Source organism: Tachyglossus aculeatus, chromosome 13 (assembly GCF_015852505.1).
Source record: "Tachyglossus aculeatus isolate mTacAcu1 chromosome 13, mTacAcu1.pri, whole genome shotgun sequence".
Taxonomy (NCBI): Eukaryota; Metazoa; Chordata; class Mammalia; order Monotremata; family Tachyglossidae; genus Tachyglossus; species Tachyglossus aculeatus.
This window is the reverse complement of record NC_052078.1, coordinates 16,322,483-16,349,755: the sequence shown is the minus strand read 5'-3', so window position 1 is coordinate 16,349,755 and position 27,273 is coordinate 16,322,483. Positions and strand designations below refer to the sequence as shown.

The 27,273-nt window shown below is 38.7% G+C and overlaps 1 protein-coding gene across 11 annotated transcripts in view; it reads left to right on the top strand.

Annotated features, from left to right (window-relative positions):
- ZEB1 (zinc finger E-box binding homeobox 1) overlaps window positions 1-27,273 on the top strand; it is a 165,782-nt gene that overhangs the window by 41,997 nt on the left and 96,512 nt on the right. For 2 of the 11 annotated variants that reach the window (XM_038755532.1, XM_038755533.1), the window contains exons 2-4: window positions 4,996-5,051; window positions 12,697-12,771; window positions 18,119-18,262. The exons of 5 other annotated variants lie outside the window; for them this stretch is intronic. The gene's annotated coding sequence lies outside the window, so the exon portion shown is untranslated. Of the gene's footprint in view, window positions 1-4,958; window positions 5,052-12,696; window positions 12,772-18,118; window positions 18,263-27,273 lie in introns of those variants that run through there. 4 more of the 11 variants (XM_038755535.1, XM_038755531.1, XM_038755534.1 and 1 more) reach the window with 4 other exon arrangements.

The window sequence follows — 27,273 nt, the reverse complement described above, 5'->3', positions numbered from 1 at the left end:
AAGTCACCATTGATAGTTATGAAGTACATTATAAAATTCTTTCTTCTCTGAGATGCAGTGCAAATGAGATTTCCAAAGAACACTATCTTGCTAAATATTTAAGAGCCAGGTCTCAGACTCTGTGTCTTTTGCTGTTCCTTCATCTTCGTGGTGAAGCTAAAATTGGTTAACTTCCAGAGTGACCCAGGGTAGTTACCAGCTGTTTAGTAGCCTTTGTGAGAAAAGTTCTGGGCTTTCCAGTTCCAGGCAGACAGGTGTTCTGACACAATTGGCGTATTTGTGGATGCTAGGAAAGACAGAGGATTGAGTTGGCATGAGATGAATTGTTTTCTCTCCCTAGAGGTTGCTCCTGGAGAACTGAGTTGAGTAATGTTGGCAAGGAAATGAGGAGAAACTTACATTGTGGTTGCCAGAAATGTATATTGTTTAGCCAGTGGCTAAATAGGGCTCAGTATTCAGAGTTGCCAACAAGGCACTTGATCCAACCAAATTTTGTAATTAACATCTTTCTTTTGTTGCATAACATGTAAAAGGGAATGACACAAGGAAATTATTAAGGCAAACGTGTTATATTTTCCAGACTGCTTCAACCCAGGAATGCTCTAATACACCCAGTTGCACTTAAAATTTGGAAGGAAATCAAGTGTTTCTCCTTGAAAGAAGTCTAAAATAGTAGTTCTTTATAGACTGCCTGACTCCTCTCAGTTCCTTTTTTTCATGCCTTTCTTTTTCTTTCTCCATGCAAAGCTAGGAGGTTTGCTGAGTAGGATGACTGTAACATTTTGCTCCATGTTTGAATGTACAAGGCCATTCGTATTTTACAATAATTCTGATAAAGAGCAGTATATATATGCCAAGAACGTGGATATTACTCAAGGTAGTCTAGATTATGGAATAGTACATATAGGCACATTGAAAGTTTAAAATTTATTCCACTGAGGTCCTCATTTGCACTACTCCATTCTGAGAGGCAGCAGGCTCTACTGGAAAATTTTGGGATTGGGATTGAGGACTGGACAAGGCTTTAAACCCAGCTCCGCCACTAGTTTGTAACCTCTTTGGGACTCAGTTTCCTTTTCTCTAAGATATATGCCTATCCATACCACTTAGGAGTTTTATGGGGATAAAAGGAGATAAGTAACATAACAGTTTTTGAAAAATATTGAAGAACTATACGTGCTATTACAGGTTCAAAGTACTGCATTATGAGATTTTGGACAGTTTATCCGACTAATTTTGTCTAATTGTCTTCTTTGGAGGATCACAAAGGTCTAAGAATTTAACGTTATTAGAACTAATAAGGAGTAATTTTGAATTTAATTTTTTTCTTCAATCATGGTTCATAAATCATTTCACAGTTCACAGAAAGACACCCGAGAGGCCATCTTGTCCAGTTCCCTGCCTTCAAGCAGGTGAATAAGTAAGCCAGTCAGAGCAGTTTTTTTTTTCCTTTGGTGTTTCTTTTTGTTTTGTTTTAATTCAAGAACCTTAAGAGGGTGATTCCACAAGGTCCCTTTGTTAGCTTTTCTGGGTTTCATCACCCCAGGAGTCAAGAAGTTTTGCAAATTTACACCTGTTAACTTGTCAGTGTAATCCTTGTAGTTTGGTCTTATTAGCATGGGGGAGCAATTGTTTTACCAGTCTATCCTTCTTGTAAAAACAGTTCTTACATCTGAACTTAGTTATTTAGGCATCCCTTAATCTTCTTTCTCCTAACTAAACCACTCATTTCTTATAGCCTTTCTTTGTAGGACCTGTTTTTCATTTCTTTATTTGTGTGATTCTCAAATATCAGTTGTGCCCTACACTGCCTACAGCATGTTTCAAGGTGTCTGACTAGTGCCAAGAAGTGTGGTGAGATTAATTTCTGACTTTTGCAGGCCATTCTCCTGTTAGCTGATTCCATTATCATGTTGTCCCCTTTGATGATGATAGACATTTGTCAACTTACGGCTTCTGATGTACTTTTGCTCAATTTTTACCTAGCTGAACATTTCCCATCCTATATTTGTGGTGATTCTTGTCTCTTGGTGCACTACTGGCCCGTTACCCTGCTTCGGTGGGATCATTTTTCTAGTTTTTACATTAGAAATACTTTCAATTTTATTTCCCTGCTCGACTTCACAACTCTGTCCAATTCAGAATTATCTTTAGGCTTCACTAAAATTCTTTCAATTTCTTCAGCCACACTACCAGAATAAAACCAGTATCAAAATCAATCAGTGATTGAAAAAAAAATAAAAGAAATTCTGGTTTGGGTTTCTTGTACTTCTAGAAAATTGTACAGCCACCAAAGACATGGCATGATGAAGTGTGACTTTGAGTAAAGGAGAAAAGATCGTTCATGGTGATGATTAACACAATGTGAAACTCTGAAAGTGCATAAAGACTGTCTAGGAAAATGGTAAGATAGCAATGTGGTGAAGTGAACTGCATCTGTCTTAAATTGATGACAGCTATAAACATAATTTACATGAACATCAAGAGTACATAAAGCAAAAATCACCTGCATTATGCATCTCCCTTTCCTCATCCCTTGAAGAATTTTAACTGACTCCAATAGAATAATTAAAGCTCATCTCGGTTTAGCGATAGATAATGGCAAATCTATTTAGCATAATGCTTCCAGATCTCTAGCCTTTCTGCAATAAACATATTGTTACAAAAACATTGTTTCAATCATCTATTTGTGATCTTGGGAATACATCAGTACACTCAACATGATTTCTTAAGGGACTCTCTTCCCCCTCTCCTGTACGGGAGGCAGCATTGGTGGTGGTTGAAGTTTTTCTTTTGATTCTCTCTTGCAGTTGCTGATCTGGTCTGCACCAAAGACTGCCTTTATTAGTTTGTGTGTGACTATGTAGGTCTGGCTCCTTGTGCCTTTTGGAGTGGGGTAGGGGTCTTTTTGAAGGTTGTGTGACCTGGACACGCTCCACCCCTGCTCCCCTTATTTCTTCTTCCTTCTCAGGTAATCTGTGATTCGACAAATGAAAGTAGCTAACTCCTCTTTCCAAGGGTATTTACTCTTTTACAGTACACCCCTGGAAAAAGTAGTTTGTTAAACTTCAGTGCATTTTGAATGGGGTTTTGGTAAATGGTTTAATTGCTTTTTAACCTGTTAAAAACGAATTAACATGTTACGCTTTACTAGACACAACCTGTGAGTTGTGATTCTGAAGAGGAAAAATGGGTCCTGAACTGAGCCAAACTGTGGCAGTGTCTATCTTTAGAAAGTTGTGTGCGTGTGTGTCAGGGAGGAGGTTTTTATGTACCTCTCTGAGATTCCTTTGCTGCCAATTCATACAGATGGAATCAGTTTCAATCCCATGGCAATCAAGGTAAGACGTTTACCCTCTCTGCCAAAAGCCGCTCACCACACTAAGTCCAGATTGACATGGCTAAATTTCTTCAATCTCTTTCATTGAAAACCTGGACTAAGAGAAGACATGAAGTGTTTTGAGTGCTTTATGACATGTGGTGTGTTAACAGTGCAATAAAGACTTGTCATGAGTATCTTCTGTATTTAAACCTTAGCAAATGATTGAAATCTGGGAAACCTACTAGGGTCCTCTCTTTTTAGTTGGACATTTGTTTTTCCTATAAGCCATAATTTTCTGTTCATTAATTCTTTAAATTCAGCCTAGGTGTCTTGTTAAATCTCACCTAAGTCGTAGTAATCACTGAAGAAAACTGTGTCTTCATAGCTATGCAGTTGTCTATTCAAGTTTTGCTTTGCGAGATCCAGCAATAGAACAAAGGAATAAATACCTAGAAAGAGTTTTTTCATTTCCTCCATTCCCCGACTCCTGGGCAAGTTTTGAACTTTTTCCCTTTCTGGTATGAAGTAAGCCATGCCTATTTTCAGGTAATCAGGCAATCTATTTTGTGTCATCAAGCTCCAGGCCAGGGGAGGGTCTAGGCTGTAAACTCCTCCAGCAGACTGTAAACTCCTTGTGGGAAGGGAACCTGCCTACCAACTCTGATGTATTGTACTCTCCCAAGTGCTTAGTAGAGAGCTTTGCATGCGGTAAGTGCTAAATAAATATAATTGTTGAGCCTACTGTATGGATTTGAGCTTGGAACTGATGCTGTGGTTCGTATTCTGGAGCAGTTTCATCCCTGACGCCTCCAATAAATTCTTAGCATCAGATTGCTAGTGAGGATACCCACAGTAGTTCATGAAGTGCATTACTCCACCATATCCTTGAAGCCACAATTATTGCATTTTAGCTCCATGGAACTGGGAGTGTGACTGGAGGTTGGCAGGGTACTGCAAAGCAATTATTTTGCAACATGCAGTAGCAACTGAAGTGAGAAATAAGCCAAAAGCCAAGAACAATGATCAATCCCAACCTTCCCACTATAAAGTGTAAGCCCTCTGAAGACAGGGACTGACCTTCTGAACCCATAGCAAATCCCCTAAAAGCATGCAAGACAGAATTAAATGCAGTTGTGCTCAACAAATAATTTAAAGTGAAGGTGATGTACCTGTGTGGCACATCTCAGACATATGTGTGAGGTATTGTATAGCTAATGCCCCCTTCCTAGACTTAAGTAAATGAGGAATTTGAGGTGATCTTTGATTTAAAAAGTGATTATTCAACCTCCTGATGCTCAAGAATGTCAGCTTTGTCGAATGTAACTTGGTCACAGCAATATTTCAAAATGTCTATAATTGGCTTGTTCCTAGAGGATATTGGAATGCTTTGGGAGAGTGGAGTACTTGTTCATCATCCTCTTGTTTCTTTTATCCCCAATACCTCATTCCACCTCTAGCCCCGGAAGATCAAAAATAAGAAATGCTGTTTTTCTTCTGTTACCACTAGGGCAGATTCTTTCTCTGGTTGGTAGGTCTGAGAGCAACTTATTAAAGCCTGGGTAATTCAGTTTTCAGTTTAAATTCTCAACTGGCAATTGGCTGAAAGGAGACCTGTCTGAAGACTTGAACATCCAAAGCTCATTTTGTGATTGGCTCCTATCTGCTTGACATAGGAGTGCCTGGTCAAGAAAATCTAATGGAGTGACTAGTCATCGAAAGGAAAACAAGGGTAAGAATTCATTTTTCTAATAACTACTAATAATGTAAAGAATTAATGTCTACTGTGTCTCTCTTTTAAAAAGTAGGCCCGTTTTGGTTAGGATTAATGTACTCTCTTTGCATGCCTGGACCATTGCAAGGGATGTTTCTAAAGTGAGAAGAAAGGACTTTATGGGTACTGCATTTCAGCAGAAAGGATAAAAATGCAATTATTTTGTGTTTGCCAGCTGCACTACCACATTTGATTTTAAATAGTGCTACTGAAGCTGCCAGCTTCAGGATTTACGTTTTCCTTGGCCTTCGATTGTTTTTCACAATTGCTTGAATCGATACTGCTAAAAAATAAAATTGGTTCAAGTGAATTGTACTTGTTTGGAGATAAATTCCAAACCAAACTCAGAAGTTCAATGCTTGCTGAGTACTTATTCTAATGGCTAAAACTCTTTTAACTATGGGGAAATGATTAACTTTATGCTTTATTAGTATTGTCTTTCAGGGGAGAAGCTAGTGCAATTTTAAAATAAATCAACCGTAAAATAGCTTATCCTATTCAATATACCCATGCACATGGTTTCTGCATGAGCAAGTCTTTGTCAGATTCCTATCATCATTAACCTCAAAAGCAGGACTTGTGCAGTTACCACCAATTGAAAGTAAAGTCTATTTTAAAGCTCAGTCTCAGACTGAAACTATATGGGACTGTTCAGAATTTTTAAGAAAGATTAAATCATCCTGCTCCAGGGTTGATTCCTGTATTTGGGTACCACAGAAAAATGAATCTAGTGTGGTGTTTACAGTTATTACCACCCTTATCCAAAAGACATATTTAAAATAAACTGCCTGGGAAATGCTAGCTTTGACCTACCTGGGTGTGCAGCCCTAACATTTCTTTAGGAAAAATGGAAAGAACACAGTGCATTTTTAAAATAACTGACAACCAGAATCTGTAGTTATATTTGTTGCCATGTAGAAGAACCTTTTAAAATATAGACTTCCACCTTTTAGCCCATGAAAGTTTGTCTCACCATCTGGACGGTAAATTAAGTAATGGTCTACTATTGGACATTTAATCTGACTTGAACCTAGAAGTAGTAGTTGAATTCTGCCATAAATTTGACTCTGTTTTTTTCTTGCATCTGATATAATTTCCAAGACATTCTGGAAAGCTAGGAAGGTGTAATTCATAGGCATTTTAGCAAGCTGGAATATACTGAACAAGTCTGATGACCTATAAGAAATATATGGGCACATGGCAGTCTGAAATGGCTGTTCTGTTTTTTGGTTTGGTTTTTTTTCCCCAACTAAATATTTCAGCTCTCCCAAGAAAACTGGGCAAGGCTTTCTTTCCAGGTCTGAACCACAAGACATGAGGTTGCAGTTTCACCTAAAACTTGCTAAAATCACCTTTCCTTAGAATCCTACCCATCTGCCTTAAAATGGCTTTCAATGTGTTACTGAATTTGATTTCTGTGGTCATCTCAGAACTTGGATCATTTCAAATGACAAACCTGCAACCTGGGCTGAGGCTAGGTAAGGTCAGCTTTTGACCTCACACCAACTGGGATGCAAATGTCTACATGATGCTGTGCTTCCACCTTACCTTGACCAAGCTAATTGGCTTCGTAATATGATGTGGTTGCAAATGGAGTCAAAGTAGCTTTGGTCTCCACCATCAGAGAGATTGCATAACAGAAATAATGAGTTTTCTCTGAAATAGTAGTACTGTAGATGAAACCTTAGGTGGAATACTGCATTGAGTTCTGAGAACCTTATAATCAGGGAGTTAGGAGAAGAGCAATGAGATGGATTAAAAGAGAGTAAGCAAGGGTGAGTGAAGGGAAAAGCTAGTTAAAGTTATTCTTCAAGATTGGTAGTTTTAAGTAATGGCGTGATGGGAAGAGAGGGACTGCATATTTACGTATGATTTTGATGGTCTAAGCAACAACAAGGAAAGAAACACTTGATGATATTAAGGTTATTTGCTGCACCCAGAAATAATCAGATAGCATATTAATGGAAAGATATATGCCAAAATATGATCATTTATTATATGTAAGTACTATGTGCAAGACACTATGGGCACATTAGGAAGGCTAGATCATTATACTTAGAAGGCAAATTTTTCAGGTACTGCATTTAAAATTACTTTGTCAAAACACATGTATGTTTGAGATCAGCACTACAGTTGCAGACTTCCAAAGATTCTGTCCTTAAATAAGGAGAAATAGAGAGTGGAAGGAAGGGGGCAGAGCCCAGATTCGCCCCCTTCATATTTGACATTTTATACCAAGTCCTTTTGACTGAATGTAAACCTGTCCTGTTATAGCAGAGATGACAAATGAGGAGTGACCATTAATCTATTCCCTAGCTGACTGTTCCTCTCTTCAGTGACTAATCCCACTTGTAGTGTACAAGTAATGTAACTTTGATAACTAAAAATAATAGATTCTTTTAATAGGCTTCTCTCAGACAGGCATGCCAAACTGGTTCATGTTCTTTCCATTTTGGGATCTTGTGACACTGGATCCCGTTAGACGTTGATGAGTCAGTCTAGGTCCAAACAGACCCGAAGCTCGTAACTGTGATAAAATAGGTCTGACGTGTCTGCTGTGTGACTGAGCATCACAAAGGTGAATAGCGAAAAAGCTTCTCAGAGAAGAAGTGCCAGGGAAGAAAAGAGTTTTATAGCTAGGACTATAGTTTTATAGTTTTATAGCTAGGGGAAGCTGAGGTAGAAGACAGTTCAAATTAAAGCACTTTGCTTTCAAACAGTTAAAATCTGACTATTCCCAGTCTAGTGACTTAAAAGAAGCTCTTACTATGAAAATCGTGTCCTTGTTACAGTGGATCAGAGACATTAAAAATCAGCATACTTATTCCTTCCCCAAATAATTAACCCATACCTTAAAATAAATCTTTATGTACTAACAGCACTCACAAAGACCGAGACGATGGAAGGACTGAAAATGGTATTTCCTATTACATTGGGTTTGGAGAAGCAGTGTGGCTCAGTGGAAAGAGCACAGGCTTGGGAGTCAGAGGTTGTGGGTTCTAATCCCCACTCTGCCGCTTGTCAGCTGTGTGACTTTGGGCAAGTCACTTTTTTATGGCATTTATTAAGCGCTTACTATGTGCAAAGCACTGTTCTAAGCGCTGGGGAGGTTACAAGGTGATCAGGTTGTCCCACGTAGGGCTCACAGTCTTAATCCCCATTTTACAGATTAGGTAACTGAGGCCTAGATAAGTGAAGTGACTTGCCCAAAGTCACACAGCTGACAGTTGGTGGAGCCAGGATTTGAACCCATGACCTCTGACTCCAAAGCCCGGGCTCTTTCCACTGAGCCACACTGCTTCTCTTCACTTAACTTGTGTGTGCCTGTTATCTCACCTGTAAAATGGGGATCAAGACTGTGAGCCCCAAGTGGGACAACCTGATTACCTTGTATCTACCCCAGCGCTTAAAACAGTGCTGGGCACATAGTAAGCGCTTAACAAATGCTGTAATTATTATTATTATTATTATTATTATTATTATTATTATTGGAGAAATAGAGAGCCATTATGCTCAGTTTTCTCTTCTGGGCCCAGGAAATCCTGGCATCAGCCTCCCAAAAGGCGAAGAGGCAGTTGAAATCTGCCTCCTACCAGGAATTTGGAGGAAGGGGCCTAGCCAAACTGCAGACCTTTCAGGAGTCTTACCTATTGTCATTTTGCCCTGCTCCTTTACAGGTCAGTCTTTCAGTAGGGTACTATTGGGCAGCACCTCGAATTTTGAAGAGAGGGAAGCAGTCCTTCCTCCTTGCATTCACGAAGGAGTATGTTATTCTACCACATCATCCGCTGGATCATAAGACAGTCAGCACATCAAATTCAACTGAGTCCTATCCTGCCTTCGCTGTTCTGTAGACTACAACTGTGTACCCTAAGGAGGTCCAGAGGGGAAGGCATCCTTCTTCTGTCCCCATCCTGGCTCAAGTGGAGAATTGCTTCTCAGGAGTCAGAAATCTCCACTAATCTTGGACACACATCTCTGAGGCACAAAGTTGTGAAGTTGTGAGGAAACCAGAATTTTTTTTATGGTATTTGTTAAACATTTATTGTGTGCCAGGTAATAATAATGTTATTTGTTAAGAGCTTACTACGCGTCAAGCACCGTTCTAGGTGCTGGAGTAGTTTTAAGGTAAGCAGGTTGGACCAAGTTGCCGTCTCATTTGGGACTCAGTCTTAATCCCCATTTTACAGAGGAGGTAACTGAGGGACAGAGAAGTGAAGTGATTTCCCAAAGTCACGCAGCAGGCAAGTGGCAGAGCTGGGATTAGAATTTGGATCCTTCTTACTCCCAGGCCTGTGCTCTATCCACTAGGCCATGCCGCTTCTCAGTAGTTCCCATTATGCACTCCATCCTTATTCTGACCTTACCCCTCCCCTGTACCACACAGTTACACAATGGGGTAATGCTTTTCTGCTAGCATATGGTCTATTATCTTTACAGCTTCGACAGAGAAAATGAGGAAAAATGTTTTCCTTTCCTGCATAAACCCTCAGATGACTGTCATTATTTAATGGGTTAAGTAGGTTATTTTACAGACTCTAGTAGAATTGAAAATAATTCACTCCCTGTTAACATAGAATATATTTACAATTCAGTTTAATATCCTGTTGTGTAGAAAGCCTGAAAGACTGTCCAGCTGAGTAGCAAGAATTAGTCACTCACAATTCCTAATAATAATTGTCATTTCTTTTACAGTATTTATGGGCAGGTTCTGTGTCTATTCTTGCACTCTCCCAAGTGCTTCTTCATACTGTGCTTTGCACACAGTAAGTGCTCAATAAAAATGGTTGGGTGAATGAATGAAGTGCCTACTATGTGCCAGGCACCATACCAAGCATTGGGTTAGATGCAAGATAATCAATCAATCAATCAATTGTATTTATTGAGCGCTTACTGTGTGCAGAGCACTGTACTAAGCGCTTGGGAAGTACAAGTTGGCAACATATAGAGACGGTCCCTACCCAACAGTGGGCTCACAGTCTAGAAGGGGGAGACAGATAATCATATTGGACACAGTCAGTGTCCCACATGGGGCTTCCAGTCTTAATCCCCATTTTACAGGTGAGGTACCTGAGGCACAGAGAAATCAAGTGACTTGCCCAAGGTCACACAGCAGACAAGTCGTGGATTGAGGATTAGAACTCAGGTCTTCTAAACCATGGGCCAGGGCTCTTTTCACTAGGCCCTTCTGCTTCCCAATTTAAGCACTTACTCTGTGCCAAACACTGAACATACTGCTGAGGCAGATAAAAGATAATCAGGTCAGGCACAGTCCCTGTGCTGGAAGTCAGATCAGATGCAGTCTCTGTTCAACATGGGACTCACAGTCCAAGGGACAGGGAGAACAGGTATTTATCATTTTACAGATGAAGGAACTGAGGCACAGAGAAGTTAATTCACTTGGCACACAGCCTGTGAATGCTATCCTCATTAGTTTTTTTCCTATGCAAGTTGATTTTGAAAATTTTGAAAACTGTTTTTAGATCAAATGTTACATTATTAAAGCGTAAGTATAGTAAGGCATGTTATGGAAAACTGAGAAATTCCTTATGCTGGAATTCACTTGACAGTTTTGAAATATTTTAGTGTTTTGTCTAGCACTCTAATGTATGCAAATTTGTCAGCGTTAAACAGGTTTTCTGGAGAGTTAATACTTTTTAACTATATGCCTTGTCAGTTCTTGCTTCTCCAACTAAAATTATTTAAGAGTAAAGGAATTCTAAATATATGTGATTTTAGAAAAAACAAAATTAATAAGGTTTGATTAACCAATTTTCCTGAGTGACGCCTCTTTGAACTTTTTGCCCCAAAAAGTGATGTGCAGCTTTACGTCTAGTCAAATTCCAAGAAATTAATCCCTATTAATCCCTCTTTTACTTTGAGGTTTAGATTATGCACTTTGCCTTTTATGGCTCTGAATCCATAACTTAAAACATTTGCAATCATGAGGTAATTTTACTTATTTCCTTCCTTTATGTATGTAAGGCAGTTCCTTAAATGGGAAGGAGTTCATTTGTAAATCTTAATTGGATGCCCTTCATAGACAAAGATACACTTTAGAATTTAGGTAGTGATTTTGTGTCTCTTAGTTGGTCTTCCCCGTAGTCTGAATGGCTATGAGATTTTTAAAGTAAAATCTTTCAGACATGTAAATCTTCAAAGGATATTAAAGTAAACCTCCTATTGTTTAAACAGCTCTGTTGTTCATTTTTCTTGTCTGTAATTGAAGTGTGTAAAAAGTACTATTTTTGCAAAAAAATATAAACAAGAAGGACACAATCCTTTCATCTTAACATGATTATTTATAAAACTTTTCACCAGTAAAGCTTCTAACCTGGAAATATTGAGTGAATACCTGTAAACTTACTATTATCCCCAAATGAAGGTGTTTAACTAAAAATCCAGACTAAAATAAAGTGTCAAAATGTCACCTTTAGATATTTTACAATCAAATCACTTCTGTTTCTGTTTGTGCGAATACATTTCAAGTAGAAAAGAAAGCACTAAGAATTCAGTACTAGGGAAAAGAAATTAGTACTATACTACCCTCATTAGAAAGAGCCAGTGTGTTTCCTAAATGCCTATGCATGCTGAAGGCTTGGCTTAGAAACTAGGCCCTCTAATCTTCCTCCACAAACCTGGGCCAACTGTCTGGCAGTTTTTCTTTCACCGTAAGGGTAGAATGGATATATTAAGGTGCATGGACTTCATTTGAGCGCTTACATAGAACCAATATGTTAAGGGGAAACTTTTGAGTAGGAAGTTAAAGCCAAAATCAAGGATTGGTTTATGTGAGTGAGCTTCTACAATACACTTATGCTGTGAGGCCCATTTTTGTTAGAAAGAAATTGCTGCTCACTCCTCTTTCCTCTCTGATTTTTTAGGCTGAAAAGATGACAGTTTAGAGAAAATTGCTCCAATCATAAATTCCCAGTTTTCTTTGGAATGTACTATCTTCCACCCTTGTCACGCTTGTTGAGGAACAGGGAAGGTGTTCTGGGTGTGTTCATTGGGATCAATTCCATGGAAGAGAACATGGTACATCTCTCTAGACTGTAAACTCCTTTTTTTAAAAAAATAAATTGTATTTAAGTGCTTACTATGTGCCAGGCACTGGTACTAAGTGTTGGGGTAGATACAAGCTAACCAGGTTGGACACAGTCCGTGCCCTGCCTGGTGCTCACAGTCTTAATCCCCATTTTACAGATGAGGGAACTGAGGAACAGCAAAATTAAGTGACTTGCCCAAGGTCACACAGCAAATAAGTGGCACAGCTGGAATTAGAATCCAGGTCCTTCTGACAACCAGGCCCGGGCTCTGTCCACTAGGCCACACCACTTTTCTCCTCCTTGTGGGCAAGGAACGTGTCTATTAATTCTGTTTGTACTGTACTCTCCCAAGCGCTTTGTACAGTGCTCTGTGTACAGTAAGTGCTCAAAGACCATTGATTAATTGATCATCTATAGCATTTAGGGAGAGGAGACAGCAGCTTCATAAGATATTGGATGTGATGTTTTTAAGGAAGAGAATTCTTTAGAAGAGGGACATTTTGCCACCCTACTGTTTAGAAAAGTTAAAAAAAAAACATTTTATCATTACCTAGGCCTGTCGGAATGATCTAGCAAAGTGCCATGACCTCCCAAGTGGGTTTTTGTTGGAAGAGTTCGTGCTTCAAAGGGTAAGTAGTAGTTCCAAAGAAATAGCATGCAGCTAGTGGTTGTTATTAAAATCTAGCTGCCTCTAGGGCTCCCACGCTCCATGTTGGAAAAGGTCACAAGGAAATAAGTTAAACCAAGGGACACCTACCAAAATAATTCCATAGAGGTTTTTTTGGAACTAATTTGAGAAATCTGATATCCATATAGAAGAGGATATGAGCATCAAACTGAGGGAACCAATTGTCTATCAAAAAAATGCCTTACTTTTGTTTCGAAGTTCAAATTATTCCTCGTCTAAACTTTAAAACTGGCACATGACCCTGATCTAGATTTGTTGGGAGAATGTCTGGTATGTTTGAAGTGGCAGTGCTTTTCATTTGCACTAGCATGAATAAATATATTCATATTAAACCACAGATTAAGGGGATTTCTAGTCTAGAAAAAAAAATTGAATAACCTAAAATAAACAATCCCGTGCTGAAGATGTGCAGAAGCTGCATTCTCAATTAATCTTTCCCTTTTTAGTAAGCTCTATAGTACCTTTCACCTGAAGATTTTAAAGCTTTCAAGCATTACTAAATTGCTCATATACATTTTATTGTTAAAGGTGGATAGACTAAAACACAGAATTGCAATTGGACCCATTTACCATAATAAACGAAACCAATAACAGGGTAGAGAATTCAGGTACACTAACTACTATTGGCTTATTGTAAACCTCATTGAAAATATTTCCAGTCTTAGCCCTCCTGATTCTTGTTGGTTTAAGGAAAACCTAAAACTGCAGTACACAGAAAGGGAAGGTACATCTCTGTGTGTTTCCTCTGTGTCTGAGAATCAAAAATAATTTTAGCGTTTAGGACAATAAGCAAAGCTATTGGTGATATGGTAACACTTGTCTTTGATTTGTTCCTTGTGGGTAGGACCACATCACTTCTTTGGGTTATATTTTCCCAGTTGCTTAGCACAGTGCATTTGCACCCGGAGGATGCTGAAATAATGCTGTTGAGTGCTAATATTTTCCTATCAATGGATTGCACATATTTCATATATACCTAAAGGGGCTCCCATATTCCATGATGGCAGCATGTGTAGATTTAGAACTCCTAATAGAAATTTTGCAGTTCCATTACCAAGTTTCCATCCATTATTATTTCTTGGAGGAAATATCTAATTGAACTAGAATTTTCCTTTAAAAGAAACATATTTTTTTTTTAGCTGGGGGAACCAGAGCTATCTTAAAGGTGAGAATGGAGCCTTCGTGGTAGAGGGATTTGCATTTTAGGTATTAACAATGTGAAAATTTAGGGTTATTTCCCTAAATTATTGAACTCAGAGTCCTGATTTCCTTTTAGGCCTGAGTAAAATAAAGTTGTCTGTTTATAAGACTACTTTCCTTGGTTGGCACCTTCAGCACTAGCTTTGTCATTCTTGCACCCTTATAAATAATGTAGATAATTTCTCTTACTTCAAAAGAGCAATGAAAGTGGTGCATTTCTTACATGTATAGGGTTGGGTGGACATACCCGTGGCATCTGTTATCATTTTCATAAGTGCCTTCAGCAAAAAAAGGTCTAAATTTCAGGAATTCCTTCCTGAGGAATTCCAAGGTAAGAAGTTCAAAACCTTCTCTTCTTCCTTCAGAAGACTATCAAGAAAAACCTCTGAAATCCACCTTGGTAACAGGGAGGCAAGGGAAATGTGATAAAAATGAGAATCATAAGCCTACTGCCCTAAACTCCTTGTGAGCAGGGGACATGTCTATCAAATTTGTTATATTATACTCAGGGAAAGCACTTAATAAATAGAATTGATTGATTAGGCAGTTGAATCTAAAATGGTTGTGGAGTGCTACATGTAAATGATTGAAGCAGTAGTCTCTGAATTATCTAACCCAAGGCTTTGAAATTGTGAAGATTATCTTTTGATTTAGACAGTTTACACCAAATTGAAATTATCAGGTTCTTTAAACTGATATTTGGCCCCTAAAATTTGCAAGATCCCAAATCACATATACCAGTGTCATCCTCATTATTATTATCATCCTCATCATTATAGTTTTTCCCATCCCCAAAGCTCGGACAGTATGATCATCTGCCTGCAAATCCGGATTCTTGTGAAAACCAAATAAGCAATGGAAAAGAAGAGTAGTTCAGTCCCACTGCTTAAATTCTCCTTGGGTCCCCTGTGATACTGTTCAGGCCCCAGGTAAATAGTTGCACTTATTTTCAGTGAGGGATTCCATCCAGTAATTTTCCTACCCCGGTCTTAGGGCAGATATGTGAAAAATTACATTGCCCTGTCCATGATTTAATTATTCTTGGTTTTTAGGGATGGAGCTTAATGAAATGAGCTACATCCACTAATTTCAACTTAGTAAATTTTTATCCAGTTAGAAGTGAAAATTTTTATGGTATTTGTTAAACACTTACTATGTGCCAGGCACTGTATTAAACACTGGGGGAGATATAAACTAATCAGATTGGACACAGTCCACGTCCCACATGGGGCTCACAGTTTTAATCCCCACTTAACAGATGAGGTAACTGAGGCACAGAGAAGTGAAGTGACTTTGCCCAAGGTCATACAGCAGACAAGTGGTGCAGCTGGGATTAGAACCCAGATCCTTCTGAATCCCAGGCCCGTGCTCTATCCACTAGGTCACCTTGTTCCTCTATCAGCAGCCAGTCCTTGATGAGTCTAAGTAGTGTGGCTTTTACCTTCAGTTACCTGGCCAGAAAAGTATAACAAGCTTGACTCTGCAAGAACGCATAAAATCATTATAAAACCTATTAGACTTGAAGACAGCAATTTGGGAACATGTGATAATTAAGAAACCTAATAAGTGTGGTGCCGAGGGAGGAAGTGTTAACACCCAAGTGTGTGGAAGAAGGTTGGAGTTTGTTAATAATTAAACCAGAAATATTGCATCATTTTTCTAAGAGGAATTATACTCATGGCCTCGTGAAAGATGTACAGATAATCATCTCCAAATTAGAAATGAACAAGGAAAACATCAGGCAAAAATAATCTTTCGTAGGTTACATGAAAATGATAAAAACTCTATTGCATAAGGACACTCATTACTTAACTTCGTGTCTCAGTTACCTCATCTGTAAAAATGGGGATTAAAACTGTGAGCCCCACATGGGACAACCTGATTACCTTGTATTCATTCGTTTAATGGTATTTATTGAGCGCTTACTGTGCGCAGAGCACTGTAGTAAGTGTTTGGGAAGTACAAGTCGGCAACATAGAGAGATGGTCCCTACCCAATAATGGGCTCACAGTCTAGAAGGGGGAGACAGACAACAAAACAAAACATTTAGACATGTGTCAAAACCGTTAGAATAAATAGAATTATAGCTATATGCACATCATTAATAAAATAGAGTGGTGAATATGTACAAGTAAAATAGAGTAGTAAATATGTGCAAATATATACAAGAGCTGTGGGGAGGGGAAGGAGGTAGGGTGGGGGGTGCTTAGAACAGTGGTGGGCACATAGTAAGCACTTAACAAATACCATTATTATTATTATTATTATTATTTTTGAGAAAACCACTGGACTCCTGGCCGTGTATTAAGTACTAAGGAGATATTTACAGTGATGGTCTTTGTACTCAAATAACTTTTTAATCTCAGGGGAGAGGACAGCATACGTTTTTATCACATAAAAGGTAGTGCAGATTGCTTGTTATACTAGGTTGAGTGAATTTGCCTTTTTTTAGTAGGGGAATTCTTTGTGGAACAGGTGGATTGTGAGATGGAATGAAGTGGGGATGATATGCTTCAAAAAAGGATCATCCTGACATGCAATTAACAAATGTTTGTTGAGTTTATTGCCACTAGGCTCTAACTGCATTGCTGCTTCAGTAGTGCATTCCAGCTGCAGTACATTAAATGGTTCCCTCCTGACCTGCCAGGGATAATCTAGTTTACTGCCAGGGAGCCATTTGAACACGAAGGAGAAAAATCCCAGTATGTGGTAGGGCTTCAGAAAAGCTTAATATTCATTTTCATTTCTCACAATGGCCCTGTGTGCTATGTAAAAGCAGAATTCTCCAATGGTGTCTTTGGAAAAACTAGGATTGTTTGATCTTTCTAACCCTGTCATTGATCCTAACCTTTTCTTCTCCTAAACACTTGTCAAATATGGAGCAACCAACCTGGGCACTTGAGTAATTCTGTTAATTTTCCACATGAGCGGAGAGGATGAAAATTCAGAAAACAAAGACAATAGTTTAGTGATGATACCATTTCTGCCTTAAACTTTCTCCCTTTTTCAATCATCAAAGTCCATTAAATCATGCACGAGCTGAAGCAACAAGGCCAAATTCTCTCATGAAGTTTTCCTTTCCTAAAAACCAATAAAATTGTTCCATAAGCACAATTTTCCATCACTTTATTTGATCTAGTTTTAAATTACTAATTTAGAATTACCTGAAGCCACCCTATAGAGAGGGTCAAAAATTCTGGGTCACCCCAAGAATGCAAAAATTGAGTTTTGCCCCTCAGTACATTAATGAAGGCCAAAGCCACTTGCCTTTTTTTTAACAGTGTTGCATTTGTATGCACATTACACCCACTCCAGTCATTTCATTTCATGAAATGTGCAAACATATATTTACCATTGCAGTGCACTTGTAGCATATTTACATAACAGTTTTTCTGAGGTTTAATATATGGTAAAGTGTTTTTGGGGTCTTCTGACCCAAAAGCATTTTGTAGTGAGATGATATGGTTGGTAATATTATCAAACACGTCACATCAGGTTCACTTTCAGTCCCTTTGTGGAGTTCCAGCAATGTGATTTTTGTAGTAAGCTCTGTGCTTGTAAAACAATTTGGAATGATATTCCTTGAGTGGGAAATCAGTTGACTCATGCCTCCAACAAGAAACACGATTAGTTCATCTTCTGCCACTTGCCAGGAAGGAGTTTTGGTCTTTATTTGGGAAAGTGGAATAGTGCCATGCTCCATTTGTCAGTTCAGTTCCATTTGTCTACTCTTTCCTGTGTTTTGCAGGCTTTTACCACAAAATGACTGCCGTACTAAGCGAATGACAGTCAGAATGTGGTACCGCTTGATGTCTTCCTCCAATTCATCACATGCCATTTTAGGAACATGATGGAACTTGGACTAGTCACTCAAGTTTCTTAGACTTTCAGGCTAAAGTATGACCAGAATACAGGGTCCCTTAGGGAGGATAGTTTCCAAGACAAAATAAGTTTGGAAACAACCCATCCAGCAGCGCCAACTCTAATTCCCTTCCTTCAGAGGGTAAAATTTGCAGCCTGAAAAGATTATAGTGGACCAGGCAAGGCATGGTCCCAACATAATCTCTTACTCTTCTCTCCTCCCTCAGGAAAATCCTAAACTACTACCACAAGAAGATTAAAAAGATGTTCCTCCGGCACCAAGAAAGATCTGAAGATCTTTTTCAGTGTTCTTGGAGGTGAGGGGTGTAAGAGCTTGATCAGTTGGTGCTCATCCACCTTGTTCTCTAAAGGTAAGCAATGTGTATGATATGGACGTTCATGGGTCCAAGCTCCTACACGCGGTTGGTTTTGGAATGCTCCATAGCTAGGTTTGGACCATCAGACCACCTCACCAGAAGATGGTGCACACTTACCACCTGTGGGGCCAGAGGTCACCAACCTAATCAATCAATCAATAGTTCTCTCTTAATAGTACCCAGGCAATGTGCTCCCTAAGAAGCTTTAAAGCAGTCTTCATATGAAAGTTTTGAGGTGAATGATTTCATTTCTTTAAAACTTGTCGTCTTCCGCTTCTTCTACTTCTTGTTCTTCTTCAAATTGTGATTTAGCAACTGTAGTGATTTATGTCTTAGGAGGAAATCTCTTGGATAACTCGAGTTTTGAGTTCAATTGAGTTTTAGATATGCTTTCTGAGTAACCGAGATCCAAAGCAGTCTTGTGGCATAAAGAACGGTATCCTATCAATGTGAACATCACTGAAGAAAGAGTTTCATTATTATTTTTCACCTTTGGAAGGATCATGTGCTTGATGTGTAAGATAGGTGGAAGATGCTTCAAATCTCTGGTTCAAGCAGAGCTGCTCAAATCATTTGGCACTGTTCTTAATTAAACTTCTTCTTAAAAGTCTAGAGCCATAGACCTCTCTAACCTTTGCTAGAATGATTTCTGAATTCAGCTAATTGCTATTTATATTTAGGTTCATCTAACTTCTTATTCCGTCTTTCCATCCTACTCCCCAACAGTGTAGAGATGGACAGTTTGGTGATGTGACCTCCATTCCCCTTTAGATGCAACCTATATTACTGGCAGGCAGAGTAGGGACACAGCTCATGAAGGACAACTGGATCCCTCAGTAATGGTTCCTAGCAGCAGAGTCTGAAAAACCTTCATGTTTTCATCGCACACTTTCTTGTGGCCTACTTTGTCCACTCCCAAAATGGATATACATTCTAAATGGGCAGTTTCAAGTTGGACCTTCTTCTCTGAACCAAAGAAATCTACTGACTTTTAGAGCAGGTTGAATTTGAGGATTCAGTTAAGACTGTGGTTGGGCCATTCGCAGGTAATGACTATTTCCATTGTGATACACAGAAATGGTCCCAAGATGGGACTGAGGATCTTCCTGCTAAATGACAGTGGAGGACTTGTTTTAGGAGATAATAAAGATGCCCACTAGGCAGATATGAAGAAAGTGATATCAGTGTTTGTTCCCAGTCTGCCAGCCTTGTCTTGTCAAAGTTCTTGAAAGGAGCAAATTTGGGGGAGCCAGGGCGAAATAAAGCTAGAAACTTCCACAGAAAATAGTATTGGGATCTTTAAAAGTGTATCTGAAGATTTGGATAATTCTTACCATAATTAAGGGTATTTTTTCTCCTAAGAGCTAGTCATCCATCTGTGTCTTTGCCTTGTTCAAAGCTATAGGGAAAATGAACTTTTCTTTGTTAGTAATATTAGAAAAGATTCATTTTTACCAAAAAAACCCCCAGAGTCTGGGCCAACTGAGTGTTTCTTGATGCTCAAATAGATGATAGGTTTAAAGCAATCTGGTCTAGAGAAATAGAAACAATGAAAAATGCAAGTATTTGTGGGGAGATGAAAAGGACATTGGATGAATATTCATATCTTGAGAGGTCTGTATTTACATGAAGAGATTTTTCTCTCTAGGATTTTAGGTTGATTGGCATTTGGCGTTTATGATATTTTATCAGTTGTGAAATCATAATTAGAATAAATGGCACTGCATATATTTTCTTTTCTAACTAGTCAAGGAAAATACCTTAGAATGGAACCAGCAACCCCCAGGATTTATCATTTGGGAATATTAGAATAACCCCATTGAAATACCCTGCTCAAAAGGTTGAACCTTTTCTGTTTCATATGGTTTGCTTCTAAGTATGATGCTTTCAAAGGGCTCTTATAATTATCATAGATTCCTAGATTACTGTCCTTTAGAGGAACTCGATTCCTCCAAGAATCCAGGCAACCTGTTTTTGCAGGAAGAAATTCCTTTTGTCAACACAAATCAAGTTTTATAATTCAAAAGAGAAGTAGTGTGGCCTAGTGGATAAAGCAGGGGCCTGAGAACCAGAAGGATCTGGGTTCTAATCCCAGCTCCACCACTTGTCGACTCTGTGCCCTTGGGCAAGTCATTTCACATCTCAGTGCCTCATCTCATCAGTAAAATGGGGATTAAGTGAGCTCTATGTGGGTTAGGGACTGTGTACTTGTATCTACCCCAGTGCTTAGTACAGTGTCTGGCACATAGTAAGCACTTAACAAATGCCATTTAAAAAAGAACAGTAAATAGGAACAAATTACATGTTGCCTTTGGTTATCAAAAGCTTTAAGAATGAGGTGATGCCTTTATTACTGTTACATTTCCACTGATAAGGTAATGGGATCTTTTTTGTGAGGTGATTCTGTAAACAGATCAGGAGAGGAGAGTTACCAGTTATCAGGAGGGTGGGCTCTGTTACTGTTTGATTCATTGTGGTGGAAAAATTATTTTTGTTAAATGGTGTGTAGCAGATGAAATCAGTTACAATCACTACTGGAGTTCCAACTTTTGTGGAGCAAAGTTTTGGGGAAGAGTTTATTATAGGTAGAGAGGTATTCATGCCTTCACTTAAGTTGTCAGGATCAGTTTGGCAAAATATGACCAGATTTGTGATTTGTCTCAACATCTAGATGCTCCTCTACTATTAAAGTGATCATAGACAGTATTACTGTGAATATTTGAGCTGTCTTTAATGGCATGACTTGAATGTAAGTAGCTGAGTTTTTGCGGGGCGGGGATTGTAGTTAGCTAAGTGTTTTGAATTTTACAGTTCTGATAACAAGAATTTCTTTGTTAATATTATTTATTAAGCCTTTACTAGGTGTCAAACAGTGTGCTAAGCACTGAGGTAGAGGTAAGGTAATCAGATCAGAGAAATTTCAAGAAGTGCTTCAGGCTGATGTTGCAGATCCTGCATTGCCTGTGGATCTGAAGCATTCCAGTGGCTAAGGGGTTTCCAACTGTGTGTGACCCTGAGAGCTGATTCTGGGGAGAAGTGTGCCAAATTCTGTCCCTCAAGCCTTAGGAGTGGAGTGCTCAGTACAGCTGAAGAACTCTTTATCCTGTCCCTGTAGCAGAGGGCCCTATCAATATCTGGAGATTAGTGGGATCCCAGAAGATTTCAGGGACTCTCTTTGGGACCACTGATGAAGAAGAAAGGGAGTCTGGCAGATCTGGGCTAGATGAAGAGTAAATTCCCACTCCCAATAGATTCCGTCTATGTCCTTAAGTTCTTAGCAATATTATTCTTAATAGATCCCAGAGGGATAGGGCTAAAATTCTCTCTCAGCCCCTGCCCTTGAGAAGGATTTCAAGGCCACCAGTAGCTGAGGCTTCTTCAAATGTTAGTGATGGTCACCAAGGCTCCAGGCCCACTTGGTTTAGGGTTTATGGACATACAAGAAAAAATTCACTTCTAAGTAAAGTTGCAGGAGCAGTGTTTGGGCTTTGGAAATGATGTATGCTATGGGTCTCAGGTAATTTTAGAAATCTTTTGTACTGATGACTTCCGTAAGTTCCTTAAGAGTAAGAGTGCTTTGAAAGCATTTGAGTCTTGTCATAAAAAAATAAGAACAGGTGAGGATTCTAGGCTAAAGTCAGCTCTTTTCAGCATTAAAATCAGCAGCATCTAAGTGGTTGTTCATACTAGATGCAGAATTAGTCATCACTTCTTGGCTTGATGAAGATCCTTGCACCGTGACTATCTGAATCATGAAGACTGGGATTTTGAAAAAGCAGTCTTTGCCAAGCTTGCTTCTTAACCTTCACTGAAGAGGGACCTTTACAGTGAAACAATTCTGTCTAACCCTGTATATGTCCTTGTTGCAAGGATTTACCTCATTTGGGAATTTCTGTTGCAGCAACAACCACTTGATTAGTGTGGATCTAAACTACTTCCCTTCTAGAGAAGAGACAAATTGCTTACAATTCATATTTTCTGAAGGCAGTGGTCACACTAGATGAACATTCACCCTTTGTATGGGAACTCTTGCCTTTACTTGTCAGATTAATATTAGCAACAATTGTGGCTCACCAGCAGGCGGGTTGACACTTACACCAGCTGCAGGTGAGGCAGTTAAACAGTCAGAGTTTAAGCTATGGCGCATTCCAAACCCATTCACACACAGGAGGATATACCCAGGAGTGTAGATGTGTTTATAATTACTGCATTTCCTTCAGAGAACAAGAATTACAGGTAAGTAACATTCTATTATTGAGCAATTACAAAAAACATGGAAAATGCCAGGTGCTAAGTGCCATTTTTGAAGCACCAGTCAGGAAAACAAGGTAGGCACAGAAATAACCTTTAATAACAAGCATTTTTCCATGGCTCCTAATTCTGAGCGAAACGGAATTGAGTTCCTAAAGAAAGACACATCAACTGTCCACGGGCACCCCTGGATTTACATATAACCTGAATATGTTTTGATCCCTATAGATGAGTTATTTTCAATAAGACAATCTTTTCATGCCCAATTAATAAATATTAATATACATATATACCAAACTTTGGCCACAAGCTCTAAGCTGTATGCATATATGCACAGAATTCAGTCGATCAATTATATTCATTAAGTGCTTACTCTGTGCAGAACACTGTACTAAACACTTAGGAGAGTACAATATAACAGAATTAATAGACATGTTCCCTGCCTAGAATTAATTGTTAGATCATGCATGGATCAAGAATAGTGTCTAAGTGCAACCAGGTCTGCCTGCTGTGTTCAAGCTGATGAGCTACAGAGAAATTCTGTTATCTATCAGTGAGTTTTGTCCTACTTTATCTATGTATCTGTCTACCTTCACTTTGATTGTGAGCCCTGTGTGGAACGGGGACCATGCCTCATCTGATTATCCTATATTTGCCCTCAGACCTAGGAAATACACAATGAATACCATAACTAACGAATTATATTTTTTCCTGTGACTTCCAACATGCCAGCATCTCCCCTCCCACCAAGGAAAAAAAAAATCCAAGTTAATAGCTCAAGAATGGTCATTGAATATACCATTTTAGAATTTAGTCTTTATTTGAAAATTATCATGTTAAACTGAACAGTAGATAATCGCAGTAAAGTTATTGTGTGGCAGCTGTCTGTTGACAAAGATTATAATAAAAATTAATTTAAGCATTGCTTTCACTTCTGTCTCCAAAGAACCTGTACCCTCTTGCAGCTATTGTAGATTTAACCTCACAACATCACTTTAGAGTCAGCTCAGATGAGGAAATGGGCATAGATGTTAGATGTACCTCAAACTACTGGGTGATGTGTCAGCTCTCCTGACTCCTCATCCAGTGTTCTCTTCACTTCTTTCCAAGTTGTCTTCTTACTGTTGTAACTGAGATACTGTTGTCTCTGCTTTCTTCTGTAATGTTGGTACCAGTACTTTACAATTAACTTCAGATTCTTTAGCCAAAGACCCCTTAGCAAAGATTTACATAACTAACTCTTCAATGTAAAATAGTTCCTGGGAACCACTAACTTCTATATCCTCTAGGATCTTGAAAGTTTTCAATATTTAAGGGTTTGATCATAATGCTGAGTTGAAATGATGGAGTCAAGTACAGGAACTAGGAACTGAAAGAAAGTAGGAGGCAAGAAGACATCATGGAAAATATTTGTGTTTTTCCACAAGGCGAAACTTCCTCCTAAAGGGTCAGAAAGTGCATATAATAGTCTAAAGCAGACTGTTGAAAAGAGTTTAGCTTTCTCCTGTCTAATGTTCTTTCTCATGGGAATTACCAGACTGATAAAGTAGCAAGAACTTTCTTTTTCCTTTTATAGTAGATGACCTTTTGGCTAAGCTAAAGTTCTGCTTTTTATCTGAGGAGAACATCCTGCCATGGAAAAAGGGGGTGTTCTGAAGGCACAACTTCATCTGTATCTTTTGGTAGAGCTTACAGAGTAGGTGAAGACATATTAGAGAGGGTTGTATTCTTCATGTTTCATCCAACTACTGTTTATTTTAAAATCTCCACCTTGATTGCATTTACAGCATATGAGCAATAAAATATTTACTGTATTCAGTAGGGATCTATTTTTAATTGCTAGATTTATTACTTTGCCTTCTAGAAGTGGAATTTCAGATGTGTTTGAATTGAGAACTATATTCATAATGCAACAGTAAAGTGTTTCTTTATAACTCGTGTTTGTGTGAATGATCAATTCCCTTTTCTTCTATTTTACTGAGCTTTTGACAAAAGAGGTCGTTTGAGCTGTGATTGCCTGCAAAGGAAATACTTTTTTTCAGGTTCAAGTTTTTCAAGTGATTTTTTTTTTCCTGACATCAGTTTTCTAGCCATGGAATGTTTTCTTTTCTGTATTATATGTAGGTCTAGATAGTTTGGGTTTGCATCCTAAAATGAAAGATTATTGTCTCTGGAGTTTGGGGAGTTCTAAACTTCAGTAAAGTAGTTAAAAATGCTGATGCAGCTTTATAGTAGCTTTGCCACAGTTGCCTTTTGTATGTAATTTGGTAAATACATTTCCAAAGGAATGTTGAAACCCGAAGAAATTTGAGAACAGGAGTTTTGATATATATTCCAGAACAGTTCTAAATTTAACTCTAAAGAATTGGGAATTTGAAGAAAGGAAGTTTGATCCAAACTCTTGGGGGAACAGGTGCTTGAGTTAAAATCCTCGTTATTAAATTACAGCATTCCTTTAGGTTTATTTAAAGTGGTCCACATTAAAGTCATATGTGCAACAGCTTGCCAAAATTTGAGGGAAATTTTATAGTCTATGAAGTTTCTGATGTCATTTAACATAAAATTTGATATCTAAAAGAAGACACCGAATAGCTTGTGCAAGTGTTGTTAAGATAATGGCAGATCCTGCAAGAGTCAAACCAATATCAGTCAATCAGCGGGTCTTTATTGAGCACTTACAGTGTGCAGAGCACAAATCCCAAAGTCATATTTCTTGGCAGTGGAATTTTCAGCCTCATATTCAGTGCAATGAATGGGAAAGTTTGTCATAGTTTCCACAATAGCTGTCAATCAAGAAGAGCACTAGACCAATCAGGCATGCTAACTCCAACCCCCCAAAACCCACCTTTAATGGCCACAACAAGACTGATTTCTAGCTGATTTGTAGAAACTATGGCAGAAACTTTTGTTATGAACTTTCCCATTTGTTGCACTGAAAATTAGGTTGAAAATTTCACTGCTGGGAAATATGCACTCTTCTTGAGTAACAGCTGTTGCCTAGGAATGTTGGTGGCTTGACTCCCCTCACACAGCCACATGCTTGAATTCTGAAGTAGTGCTACTTTACAATTGATGTTTATGTCGATCAGTAACTTTTGATTTTTTAAAAGGCTTTCACTATTACAGAATGACAGTATAATTAAGCTCCAACATAAATGTACCCATGTTGAAAATAGCCTGGGAAAAAATGTCATCTCTATTAAAAAGTATAACTTTAAAAGACTGCATCAAAGAGTAATGCTTATGCAAGTAGACTTAAGTTATTCATGTTCTTGGTGTTTTCATTCATTCATTCAATCGTATTTATTGAGCACTTACTGTGTGCAGAGCACTGTACTAAGCGCTTGGGAAGTACAAGTTGGCAACATATAGAGCTGGTCCCTACCCAACAGCGGACTCACAGTCTAGAAGGGGGAGACAGACAACAAAACAAAACATATTAACAAAATAAAATAAATAGAATAAATATGTACATGTAAAATAAATAGAGTAATAAATACATACAAACATATATACATATATACAGGTGCTGTGGCGGGGGGAAGGAGGTAATGCGGGGGGATGGTGAGGGGGAGGAGGGGGAGAGGAATGAGGGGGTTTTAAAAATTTCAATTTTTTCAGCTGGCTAGTAGAGCTATAATGTTGGTGCTGCAACTTTCTGCTTCTGGTATTGACTGTCTGGTCTCATTTCTCATTTTTTTGGGCCTATTAATGAGCAAATGAAGACTGCAAGGAAGAGTGCCCATCACGGACAACTCTCCTAGAATATCTTGAAGTTCCTGGCAGTAGCTGAGTAACACATGCTGGAAGTGGTAGCAGAAGTCAGACTCTTAATTCAGGGTTTTCGGAAAGTGGTGACAGAGAAACCATCACACCATTGTCTCTTTCACCTTCATTAGGATGAATTCCACACTAGAAAACAGTTCATCAGAGTCAGGTGTAATAAACTCATTGACATTTGTATCATCCATTTCCAAAATAAATTGCCTCACTAGGTCAACATCTTCTTTGGTTACCTAATCAGAGAACTCTCCTAAAATTTTGGAAATGGACACAAACTGTGGGCAGAGCTTCTTCAAAGTCTCCAAAGGAGAGGGGCCAGAAAGGGATTTATTTTTAGCTCTGAACTAGAACATCAGGGCACAGTTGGAGGGTACATGGGGTGATGGAGTCTCCCAGGAAAAACAACAGATGATCCTCAGTACCAAAATCAAGCATGAAGGAATGATTATTGTGATAATGATTTGTTCCTCATCGTTCATACTCTCTGGCCTCTGCCAGAGGTGTTTCTGCTGGGTTACAGAGAGCAACAAGTAAGCAGGAGGGTAGGGGTGCAGCACGATACAGAGTGCAGAAAGCAATGTTTTTCCTAGTATTCTGGATTCATTTATAACAAGCGAGTGTGGTATCAAATATTACTGGTGTAAGTCATCAAAAATATACTGGGTGTATCCCTGGGATGGAAGGTGTATCCCTGGGATGGAACCTATGGGAAAGAGTGGAAAGGGTTGGCGGGCGGAAGGAGCAAAGTTAAAACGGGCTGAGAGGCAAAGCAGGGTCTGGGGTGGAAGACACTTGATAATCAGTCACCAGGAAGTGTAAACAAGGTGACTTTATTTCTGATAGGGCACAAGTTAGTTACCCTATTGTAGAGCCTAACTGACTCAATAAAGATACCTGAATGCAGCTATATTACCTACATTTGATTAAGTGCGCCATTTGGAGTAATTTCATTAAAAAGAGAGTACTGACCT